The sequence below is a fragment of the Mesoplodon densirostris genome, chromosome 6 (genome assembly GCF_025265405.1).
Source record: "Mesoplodon densirostris isolate mMesDen1 chromosome 6, mMesDen1 primary haplotype, whole genome shotgun sequence".
Classification (NCBI taxonomy): domain Eukaryota; kingdom Metazoa; phylum Chordata; class Mammalia; order Artiodactyla; family Ziphiidae; genus Mesoplodon; species Mesoplodon densirostris.
In genome coordinates this window covers 82,282,724-82,295,104 of record NC_082666.1, presented here as the reverse complement: position 1 = coordinate 82,295,104, position 12,381 = coordinate 82,282,724, and the positions used below count along the sequence as shown (strand labels likewise).

Here is a 12,381-nt window from a genome sequence, read left to right as displayed (position 1 = left end):
CTCAATCTTTCTATTGATAGATGTGGTAGAGACCATTCCTGAAGTTTTTCAGAGAACTTGAAAATAAGAGGAAAAAAAAAAAGTCTCTTCCTGCTTAGTGGTAAAGAAAGACCAAATCTCTTGAAGTGTGTTAAAAAAGAGACAAACCAAGACTACAGGGGCAAAGATAAGGACATAGTCTAAGATATAGTGATCAGAATCCAATTTCAATGCCTTCGTTCTTGAAAGAGAAACCTAGTGAAATAGACGTGGCATCTCATCTTTGCATGAGATACTTGGGTGGATTCTTGTCCCACATGAGGACGTCCATATAAGATCAGAATGTTGGCACCATATTAACATTTTTCTTCCTAATGTAATAAGAGCTTGATTTAACTGGCTCACAATGTCCTACAGTCTGCTTGGATGGTCAAAAACTGAACAGTATTATAATTTATCCCTCTTACATATTTACAAACGCTTCTGTTTTTTAAACATGCCCTTAGCCATGGATGCAGCAAATAATTACATAAACAAACTTTAGAACATAGGTGAGATATTTACACCAGTTTTGTGTGTGTCAGAGAGAGAGAGAGAGAGAGAGAGAGAGAGAGAGAGAGAGAGAGAGAGAGAGAGAGAGAGAATGAAATGGAAAAAGAACAGTCACTACCATTATCCCCAAAGACTTCCTTTGCCATCAGAGGGTTGACGTAGGGAAAAATTCATTTGAATGGGCACTCCAACATGACATGAGAGATCTTTCACTTATGGGAGAACACCTGGATACCAGTGATCATTCTATAAGAACTCAGATTTTAGGAACTCATTTTTTGGATTAACTGCAAGAGATTTGATTCTGTTTTTAACATAGACAGTGCTACAATAGAAAAATATATTGTAAGTATCTGTATTGAGAATTACATTTTTATATCATTTATGTTCTAGCAAACTTGCAACTCAGTCTCCATTGTTTCTGAATTGAATTTTGAAAAGAAATTATAGAATTGAAAAGACAATCGTAATTTTTATTTCATCTCTAGAGACAAGAACAAGTTCAGAGGTTGGAGAAAGGCACGTTTGGGTTTAGTTCATCCTTATATAGACAGCCTTTTTCAAAAAAGGAGACACTTAGAATTTAAATGAATATATTCTCACCTGTATGCAGCACCAGAAATTATTTTAGGGGTAAAATGATAACTTGGGATGTCACTCCAGTAAGCCCTTTCTTATAATTTCACCCTATTCCAAACATCACAAAGGCCCTATATTAAGGTAGGCAAAGGCTTAGCCACTCAACAAATATAGAATTATGAGTGCCTGGCTCCCTTGAAGACTAAAGTGCCTTTCTGCTGATACTGCACACTTTCCCTAAAGAGATTACCAGCATAATCCTAAACATTATAGGACCCAAGCTATCTTATTTTTGAGCTCATCAGATCCATCATGCTGCACGTAATCCCTAACACCTTTATTCAGTGTTTACGTAAGCTGGTGAGGGAGTTCTGTGAACAACGATGACCAAGTACTAAGAACAGATACCCTGATTTTCAAATTTCATTTTCACAAGTTTCGTTTGAACTGTTTTTCTACAAGCAGCAAATTCATAATCATTGCTTGATAGTTTATAACAACATTTTCATGGAGATCTTTATGGCTGCTCCATTCGTTAGCTGTGTTTCTTATACATTAATTTCTACCAAAGGCATTTTGATGCTACCAGGTGGTCTAAATTGGTAGGAAAAAGTGGAGTTTTTCTGAGTATTTTCTTTAGAGGCTTGAATTACTTCAAAGCAGCAGAAATATTTATTTTGGGGGAAATAATAGAGGAAAAAGACTGGTGAAAACCAGTTGCTAAGCACAGCACTAAAATTTCTACCGTAGTAACTTGAAAAAAAGCTGCAGCTTTAATCTGGAATATTTCTTTTAATTCCACTAAAATTTAAGAGGAAAGTAAAATATCTGGTTCTCTTTAAAATGTAAAGGCACGTTTGTTCATACAGTTCATTTAAAAAATGAGGGGTGTGTGTGTGTGTATGTGCACATACACATATAAGCTCCTAAAATTAAAGTGTTCTATGTAACTTTACAATAGAAGACAAATTCATGTTTGTTTTTTTAACACCAAATCAAGGGAGAAATTTCAGAACATTTAAGTTTACCTGTCAGCCTCTGCTAATTGTAATTCAGACCCAAAGAGGATTAAGTACATAGACATTAATACGTCCAGTGTTATTAATTTCTAAACAACAATAGCAACAATATCCTGAGTAAATCTGTCAATAGGAAGGATAAATCGTTGTTTAAAGATTCCATTGATATCAGAACTGCAATCTGCTGGTAATGGCTTATTTCATGAATAAAGTCTTTATATATATTTTGGAATCAGTGAATAATTGCCTTGAGACAATATCTATTCTTTTCTAAAAACACAGGCACTAGGAAGCTCTAGCATTGTGGGAAAATGTACTTCTGAGTTAATATAATATTTTAGGAGTTTTAATTTGCTTAGTAACTTTTTTTGAACTTTTAGGCTTATATGATTTGAAATGAACAATTATATCAATTTACATGTTAAGATTTCCAACTGTTGTTCTAGTACTAACAAAAAAAATGGCAATAAATCATGCACCATATTGACCTGAAATATTTTTAAAGTGAATGCTCAAAAATCTCTCTATGTTATGAGATAATGTGTGTTTAGGGAACTATATACTACTTTACTTACAAAAAATTTAGAAGAAAAACTCAAACATAATTCACTCGACTGTTAATAATCATTCAACCAAATAGAATTTTTTTTGAAAACAGATTTCTTACATATGAGAAAGTGCCTGCCATAATATATTGATAAAGAAATTTTTTTAAAAAATTACAAAAGTAAAATGATCTTAACAATAGTAATGGTAATAGCTAAAATCAAAGCGACAAAATTATGACATGGATGTTCACACTGTTAACCTCATGTTAGTGTAATGGGCAGACGACCACATGAATTCAATCTCAAAACTTATGCGTTTGGTAATTTGCTCTAGGATATAATAATATTTATATACAAATATGTTCTCCAGTGTAAAATAAAACCTGAGTGACTTATTTATTATATACATGCTCAAGTCAGAAAACATTTTATTGTTCCTGCACTTAGCCATCACTTTATTTTGCCGAGAGCTTATAAACGCTTACTGTCTTGCCTGAAGGATAGTTCGTACAGCTAAGTGTCAGAAGAAAGAAGAAAATGCAAAACTCACCAGTGGCCTCAGCTTTGGTTTTGAGCTCATCCTCACACATTTTGACGTAGCAATTAAAAGTCTAATCGAAAAATATCGCACTTTTCATTAGAGGTCTAACGCGTCTGTCCCTATGTTACCCTACAGTGAGAATCCCAACAGACTGCATTAATGAGATTAAATGAAAGAGAGGTTAAAGGCATCACCTGTTCCGTTTCATTAAGTGAGGGTGAAGGGCTGCCCAGGCGAGGAAGGCAGGAGGGAGAACACTGGTTTTACTTTTTTTTTTTTTTGCTGTACGCGGGCCTCTCACTGTTGTGGCCTCTGCCGCTGCGGAGCACAGGCTCCGGACGCGCAGGCTCAGCGGCCATGGCCCACGGGCCCAGCCGCTCCATGGCATGTGGGATCTTCCCAGACCAGGGATCGAACCCGTGTCCCCTGCATTGGCAGGAGGATTCTTAACGACTGTGCCACCAGGGAAGTCCCCAGACAGAATTTCTGATCTTCAAGCCTTGTCACGAGGAAGGATAAATATATGAGTTTGTAAAAATTGCTTTGACTTCCATAGAAAAGAGCATTATCTTTAGTTGAGAGCAATATGCTCACATGAGTGTCAGCTTTATGTAACTTTTGCTTAGAGTTAGTAAATTGTTTCAGTGATGAATCTCAAACCTTTCTCTTCACCCCTCACCTCCCCCTACCACTTTTGACAGCTCTCATTTTTTCCCCCTAATCACTTGTCACAAATGGTTTCTTGATCTCCTTCCCTTCTGTTCCTCTCTTCATTTAAGTATCTCGGCTTTTTCCTGGCCCACACTATATGGGAAGAAAGGCAAGGGGTGGAGAGGTGCTTAGAGGAGGCTGGGTAAACCCCTTAAATATTATTGTCAGTCTAGCAGAGCTGAGCCCAGTGGTTCTCAGCTCTGGATGCCCACTGGAATGATCTGGAGAATTAAAAAGTATCGAGGCCTAGGGATTTCTCTCTTACTTCCCGTTGATTTGTTTAGAGCAGGGCCAAGGCATGTGGACTTTTTAAACATTGCCAACATGATTCCAATGGGCAGCTGGGACTGAAGACCCCTGAAATGTTTCTCAGAATCACCAGAGCCATAGATTCCTGACCGCCCACCAACTACTGAGTCAGAATCTTCTGAGGAGAACTTGAAGAAGCTAGAGTAGTAAGCACTCAGGTATTTGCTATAATTAGATACATGTGGGAAAAACTCAAGGACAGAAGCTTGAAGTTTGAATTAGATTTGAATTAGAACATCTGGTTTGGGATTCTTGGGTAAGTTACTAAACTTTTTCTGTGCCTCAGGTTACATATCTCTAACATAAGATCATAACATCTGCCCACTTGAGTTGTATGAGGAGGAAATGTGAAAGTCCTTAGCACTGTGTCTGGTACATATTGGAAATTCAGCAAATATATTTGAAAATGAATCTTCTTGCCCTTGCTTATCTCTGAGACATGCATTTTGGCTGTTGACTCTGGTTATTATTTGTTCATTCAGCCAATACATATTAATTAATAATTAATATTATTTGTACTAGACACTGGGAAACAAATAAGATGGAGTTCGCACTTCAGTGTGTATTTAAAACCTATGGGTTTAGGGTCTTCCCTGGCGGTTCAGTGGTTAAGACTCCGCACTCCCAGTGCAGCAGGCACGGGTTTGATCCCTGGTGGGAAACTAAGATCCCACATGCCACACGGTGCAGCCAAGAAAAAAAAGAGAAAGGAAAGAACAACAACAACAAAAAAACCCCTTGGGTTTAATCCTATTTAAATTCTTCCATTATAATTGTCATTTTCTATATAATAGCAGGAATAATACTTTTAGAAGACCTGTTGGTAATGAGGATAGGTAAGAAAGCTATTTAGAACCTTTTTTTTTTTTTTTGCGGTACGTGGGCCTCTCACTGCTGTGGCCTCTCCCGCTGCGGAGCATCCGGACGCGCAGGCTCAGCGGCCATGGCTCACGGGCCCAGCCGCCCCGCGGCATGTGGGATCTTCCCAGACCGGGGCACGAACCCGTGTCCCCTGCATCGGCAGGCGGACTCCCAACCACTGCGCCACCAGGGAAGCCCAGAACTATTTTTTTGAAGTCAGAAAGTAAACAGACTTGGGGGATACCAAATGTTTCACGTGTTACCATTTGAATGGGGAAGCTGAATTGTTCTCTGTGAACTACTTAAAGGTTAGTAAATGCTACCTTGCGTGGAACGAAATTTATAGGCACCATTCATAGGATGCTGGAAGCCAAATCCTGTGTTAGAAACTTATACCTCCTCATGCCTCCTGAGCCTTGAAAAAAAATCCAGCTCCTGCTCTGGCGAGCCAGGAAATTAGTACCAAACAATGCTGAAACAGACTCAATGGCGCCTTGATGCACAGAGCATGCCCATGCCCCACAAACAAAGGTCAGGATTGGAGATAGAAGCATGTGCACGAGGGGGGAATCCAGCCTGAATACGGGACGTATGGTCAGGAAAGAAAGGAAGAAATGGTTGGAATTTATCTAGAGTTATAGTGTTATCACACCGCTCTCCTTATCAAAAACTTTCCAGCCCTCCAGGGCCCACAACACAAACCCATTCTCCTCTTTAGTCTGGCTTTTCGCAGCCTGGGTCAGCCCTGTGTTCAGGTACTTACCCTGTGATCCAGGGCCAAATCCATCCATCTACCTTGAAAGTCTGCCCCAAACTCCTCACTTCTCAGCCTCTTCCATGACACTCCTCTCTCCTCCTCGACGCTGCTGAGGGCCTCTCTCTACTGTGCTCCAACTACCCACACCTGACCTATTCTTGAAGACCCAGCTCAACACCCATCACCTCTGCAAAGCATCCCCTGCCCACTCCAATCATAGTGATTACCCTATCATTTGGTCCTGGTGTTCTTCATTAATCCTGTTTATTTGTTCACCTTTCACGTTGACTGTAAGTTCCTTAGGGATAAAACCCTCTCTGTGTTTCTCTCAACGTCTCCTAGAGATTCAATAAAATGTATGGAGTCCATTAGTGGGTGAGTGTATTCCTGCTGATTGACTGTGGCACTGGGGGACCATATATAATTCTCACCACCTACTCCCACCATTTCCTTTAACTCATGTTTCACTTTGATAGCTCATCTTTGGGGCATGTTGACTTATTTGCCTGCTGCTATTTAGCAGAGATGAGAGCAGGTTAAGAAAAATATCTCTTATCTCTTTTTGCCCTTTATTTAATCATAATTGGTTTTTAGTGTAGGAACAAGGACATTGAACCAAGAAACTTCTCTTGATTTCCTGTTCTCCTGTAATCTACTACCTTTCCCTTCATCCCCTATGTCAGGCATTTAATTGCCACTTTGGAGTTTTCTCCCATTGGTGTAGGTCCCTTCTTTGTCCTGTTTGGATTTCTTTTTCTCTGGTTAGGAGTATTATCACTGGAGGCAAGAGGGTGTTGATCTCTCCTCCTGGATGGCTCTCCCTTCACCCCACTCCACTGTAGGCAGCAACTATTATACACTTGTCATACCAATGTGGTACTTAGACTGTCCCTGGTATTACAAGACATTAAGCTAGTGGGACAGAAAAGTACTTAAAAAAAAATCTCCTAAGATTCAGGGGAAAAATGAGAGATGAAGCTTCTTAAACAAAAGATGTGTCATAAAAGAGAGAGAGCTTGATTTTATAAAAAAAACTGTCCCTCTTTAGCACTGGGGTTCTCAAATTATAGTTCCCCAGAACAGCAGGATCAGCAGGATCACCTGGGAACTTGTTAGAAATGCAAATTCTCAGACCCCACCCAAGACGTATTAACTCAGAACCTCTGATGTGGGTGTGTGGGAGGGGCTCCAGCCATCTGTGTCCTCACGGCCCTACAGGTGGCTCTGATCACGCTCATGTTTCAGAGCCACTGGTTTACAGCATGGGTTTTCCAATCAGGAGGAGCTAGAGTTAACTGGCAGCTCTGTCACACACTGGTGGTGTGCTCTGGACAAGTTATTTAATCTTCTGACGCCTCAGTTTCATCATTTGTAAAAATGGCCATAAGAACATCTACCTGATAGAAGTACTGAAGAATTTAAAGTATGGTAATTCCTGTAAAGTATTCAGCTCTGTCCTAGGCACAAAATAAGCACTCAGTGACTGTGGGCCATTACTGTATTACTTTAGTGGAGACTAGAAAGTGTTCCGTACTTTAAAAATCTCTGCTATTTTTCTTTATACGTTTCTCAAAACAACTTGGCTGCATGTTAAAAATCATTTGAGGAACTTAAAAAAAAACTGATTCCCAGGAGATTTACTGCAGACCAATTTAGTAGGAAGTTTTGGATGTGAGACGAGACATTTTTATTTTACAGAAGATGCCAAGATAATTTTGATGTAATTTAGATAACATAATGCTGTTATATATTAAAATCAACATTGCCATGAAAAAGTGGTGTAAGATTAAATACAGGTAAGAATTAATCATCAGTAATGTCAGATGTCATATTCATTATTTCCATGATTCTGCCCCAATTCAATGGCAGAAATGTACAGAGAAACGCTGAAGGTAGGTCCTACAGCAGGGTTCCCAACCTTGCCATTATTGACATTTGGAGCTGGATAATTCCTTTTTCTGGGAGCCGTTCTGTGCACTGTAAACATCCTTGGCCTCTATCCACTAGAAGCCAGTATCACCCTATAGCTGTGACAACCAAAAAGGTTTCCAAATATTGCCAACTATCTCCTGGTGACAAAATAGCCCCCAGTTGACAACTGTAGTTGTTTTAGAGTTTCAGTGTCTGGATACAAATCTAGGCTTTACTATTTAACAGCTATCTGATTAGAGCAAGGTATTTAACCCCTCTGAGTCTCGGTTTACACTCCTGTGAAATGGAGGTAATAATAGTATCCACCTCATGAGTTCTGTTATGCCGTTTGAAAAATAAAAGAGAAAATGCATAGAAAGCACCGAGAACAGTGTCTGAAGCATGGTAAATGCTATGGACTGAATGTTCCTGTCTTCCCAAATTCATATGTTGAGATCCTATCTCTCAATATGATGGTATTAAGAGGTGGGGCCTTTGGGGTGATTAAGTTATGAGGATGGAGCCATCATTAAATGGGATTAGTGCCATTATAAAAAATTCCCAGAGAGCTCTTTCACTCTCTTTTCACCATGTGAGGATACTATGGGAAGTTGGCAGTCTGGAACATGGAAGAGGGAACCCAATCTGATCTTAGACTTCCAGCTTCTAGAACTTCTAGAGAAACAAATTTCTGTTGTTTATCATCCACCTGGTCAATCAGTCTATGGTACTTTGTTACAGCAGCCTGAACAGAGTAAAACAATACATATTCAGTAAGTATCAGCTATCATGTATGTATATATATATATATATATATATATATATATATATATATAGTCTTTATCTTGATTCCAAACCACTCGGAAAACTCTTCTACTAAAGTCTTTGCATAGAATTTGTGTATCCATTTATCAGTTTATCCTCTGAGTAATGAATCAGAATGACTAAATATACTCATATACATCTTAGGGTCTACAGTGGGTGTAGAGGCAGAGGAGCAGCGTGTGTCGGAATCATCAGAACAGGGTTCTATTTCCACCCTTTTCTAGCGATGCACTTTTAAGGAGTGGCTTAATCTCTCAGCACCACTGTTTCCTCATTTATAAAGCAGGGAAAATAATTACTATTTCATGTATTTGTTGTAAAAATTATATTAGATAACATAGGGGAGAGCATATAAGCCAGTATCTTGGTATACAGAAGGCACTTAATAAACACTTAATTCCCTTAAAATCATAGCTGGTGACAGCATAGTAGGAAGCAAGGTGGAATCCCTATCTTCATGGCTGTGGACTTTGAATGGCATCATTTTATCTAAATTGATGAGCAGTGAAAAGGGTTTCTCCAGTCATGTTAACATTTTGTTCTGTAAAAACTGCATTTGCTTCAGGTTTCTGAGGGGCACTTAGTAAAATTAAATATATATTTTAATTTTTAATTTTGGTTTTTTTTTTTGGCCTTGCTGTGGCATGCAGGATATTGGTTCCCCAAACAGGGATTGAACCCGCACCCCCTGCAGTTGAAGCACAGAGTCTTAACCACTGGACTGCCAGGAAAGTCCCTAAATATATATTTTCATTTAGTCAAAACTATACATTCTTCAGAAGGCTGAACGAATTAATCTACTGATGGTTTTGTAAATGCATCATTTATGCTATTGCTCAACAGCAAAATTGTAAACATCCTTGGCCTCTATCCATTAGATGCCACCATCACCCCCTACTTGTGACAACCAAAAAGAGTTCCAGATATTGTCAAATATTCCCTGGGGGATACTTATCTTGTATAATCCATTTAAGAAACTTTAGCCATTTAATTTTGGTGCAGTATAGAGTAGTGATTAGTGCCTTAGTCTGTAGCTAAATTAGTCTGGTAACTGAACTTGCAAACATTTTAACTTTGGTTCAAACCCATATTATAAAAATCATTTACATTTCCAAGCATTTTCTCCTCAGTGCTCTTACTTATTTTCCATTCAAGGGAAGGTTATATAGGCAATATAACCTTGAGACTAGCAATACTCTTATTGGATGACATTAGTAATAGAACCCAAAATTCAAATGGCAGAAATCCTGAGCCCTGGTTGCTCATTTACTAATACATTCCTAAGCTTCCTTACAACACATCAGGTTTTAAACGTTAAGTGGTGGCGCAGTGGTTGAGAGTCCGCCTGCCGATGCAGGGGACATGGGTTCGTGCCCCAGTCTGGGGGGCGTCCCACATGCCGCGGAGCGGCTGGGCCCGTGAGCCATGGCTGCCGAGCCTGCGCGTCCGGAGCCTGTGCTCCGCAGCAGGAGAGGCCACAGCAGTGCGAGGCCCGCGTACCACACACACACAAAAAAAGAAAATTAACAAGAAAAACTTCCCAGTATCAAGTAAAATTAGATTCCTTTCATTACATGGTTATTATATTGATAAAATATGTAACATAGATTTTGGGGAACAAGTAATTATATTCATTAAAAATGTGGAATATTTTTCAAAAGACTTTATATTTTTAAATTAGTTTTAAGTTTACAACAAAATTGAGAGGAAGCTAGAAATTTTCCATATACATCCTACTCACACATATGTGTAGCCTCTCCCATTATCAACACCACTCACCAGAATGGTACTTTTTTTTTTTTTTTAAACAAGGATGAACCTACATTGACACACCACAATCACCCAAAGTTCATAGTTTACGTTAGGGTTCACTCTTGGTGTCGTATGTTCTATAGGTTTGCACAAATGCGTAACGACAGGTACTTATAATCTCATACAGAATATTTTCACTGCCCTAAAATCCTCTGTGCTCTGTGTATTCATCTCCCACACTTGCACTTCTCTCAGCAACCACTAATCTTTTTATTGTCTCCATTATCTTGCCTTTAATATTTTTTACATTAAGCAAACAATATCTAATTCAATAGAAATCAGAGCTATTTAAGAGTTGAGATCTGAACATTAGGAAAGGCTGAAATACAATTCCTTCTTGAATCTTGACGTTTATTCAGCAAATACGTTTGTTGAGTGCACAAACTATTCTAGTAACTTAGTTAAATACCTTCCTTTATGGAACTTCCAGTACGTAAGCTTACTACGCAGGAAGAGTAAGAGATTTCCCTGGTTCTCATCTAGCATCTGTTTGGTTACATTCAATGATGGGAGGTTCAGCACTTTGCAAGACAGCCAATTTCACTATTGCATTCTCCTCCTGATCAATCGATTATGATTTCCTCCATATCTGTGGTTTGCCCACAAGCCTTGCTGAAATAAAAATAGGATGTCTGTGTTGTTCCATTGGAGTTATCAGTATATTAAACACTATCAAAAAGTGCTATGAGGTTAGTTTGTCACTGTTTATTATCTGATGTGCACAAGATGACTGCCAGTGACACAACCTTACCTCACTGGTCCCGTGACTCTAGTCTATAATCTGTTCTAAGGTCTTGCTGTTGAATGTCTATAGAGCATATATGTAAATATGAATATATATATTTATATACATACATATAGAAATGTATATGTGCATTTATTTATCTAGTAGAAATACTTGTCTATATATAATTTATGTTTCTCTGCCTGCTTTTCAATGTGGGATATTTTACTTATTTCTAATCTTCTGGAAGCTTTCCAGTTCACCAGGAATCATCAAAGAAGAAACACATCTGTTATCTGCAATATATCATTCATCTGGAGACTTCCACAATTACTTAAAGTGGCGAGCTTCACCCTGTACCCCCTATTCAGTGGTGAACTTCAATTCTGCCTTAATGTCTCTTGTTCTACCTTATGGTATGAAAGTATTTCTCCTGAGTGGTGGAAGCACCAGTCTTAAAAATATGCAAAGAAATCGATACCATAAAATGTTTCCCAAAGTATCTTAACTTGGAAGTTGACTTCCAATAAGCTCCCTCCTAAGCCTGTATATGATGAAGACTCCTGTTCTCTGGTGCCGTAGGAGACAGCAGTAATTTTGCATGGTGCTGAATATGCAACACCACATGATGAACTTTGATTGTTTTAATCCAGGACACAAGGCTATAAGCTGCTGCACCTGAGACCCATATTACTCTATACTCTCGCATGAGCTTCACCCATGCTAGCTCAGAGTCTTCTAGCAAAACCATTCCCACCACTCAAAAGTCTTGTCTTCCTCCATTGTGGTCATCAAGTAAAAATAATAATTTCTTCCTTTTATAACCATCAGTGATTTTTAACCCTAGATCTCTAGGTTCTGTCATTTATTGCTATGGCTTAGATTCTATTCTCCTTTTTTCTTTCTGTACACAGGCACCAACAACATATACCAATTTACATAAGAACCAGGCAATTCTGTCAGAAAGAATTCACATATAGTCATTAATGCTAATCCAACTCAGTTTTGTTCCAAAGTCAGCAACAGAGTTGAGTTTCTCATCTTGTATCTCCTAAGGCACATCTTTACCAAGAGACAACTTAACTACCAGAGTCAGTCAATTAACTTAAAAATGTGGAAAGTCCAAAAATGGTAGCATTATCTCTGTGTGCAGTCCAAGTTTGCATTAGTAGAAAGAAATTTGTCCCTGACGTATCTTACAAGGTAGAACCGTGCATGGTTCTTTTCCCTCACTCACCCTGGGACATCTTGCG

General features: G+C 38.8%; 1 protein-coding gene across 1 annotated transcript in view; it reads right to left on the bottom strand.

Annotated features, from left to right (window-relative positions):
• RORB (RAR related orphan receptor B) overlaps positions 1 to 12,381 on the bottom strand; it is a 179,180-nt gene that overhangs the window by 59,635 nt on the left and 107,164 nt on the right. The gene's annotated exons all lie outside the window — the stretch shown is intronic.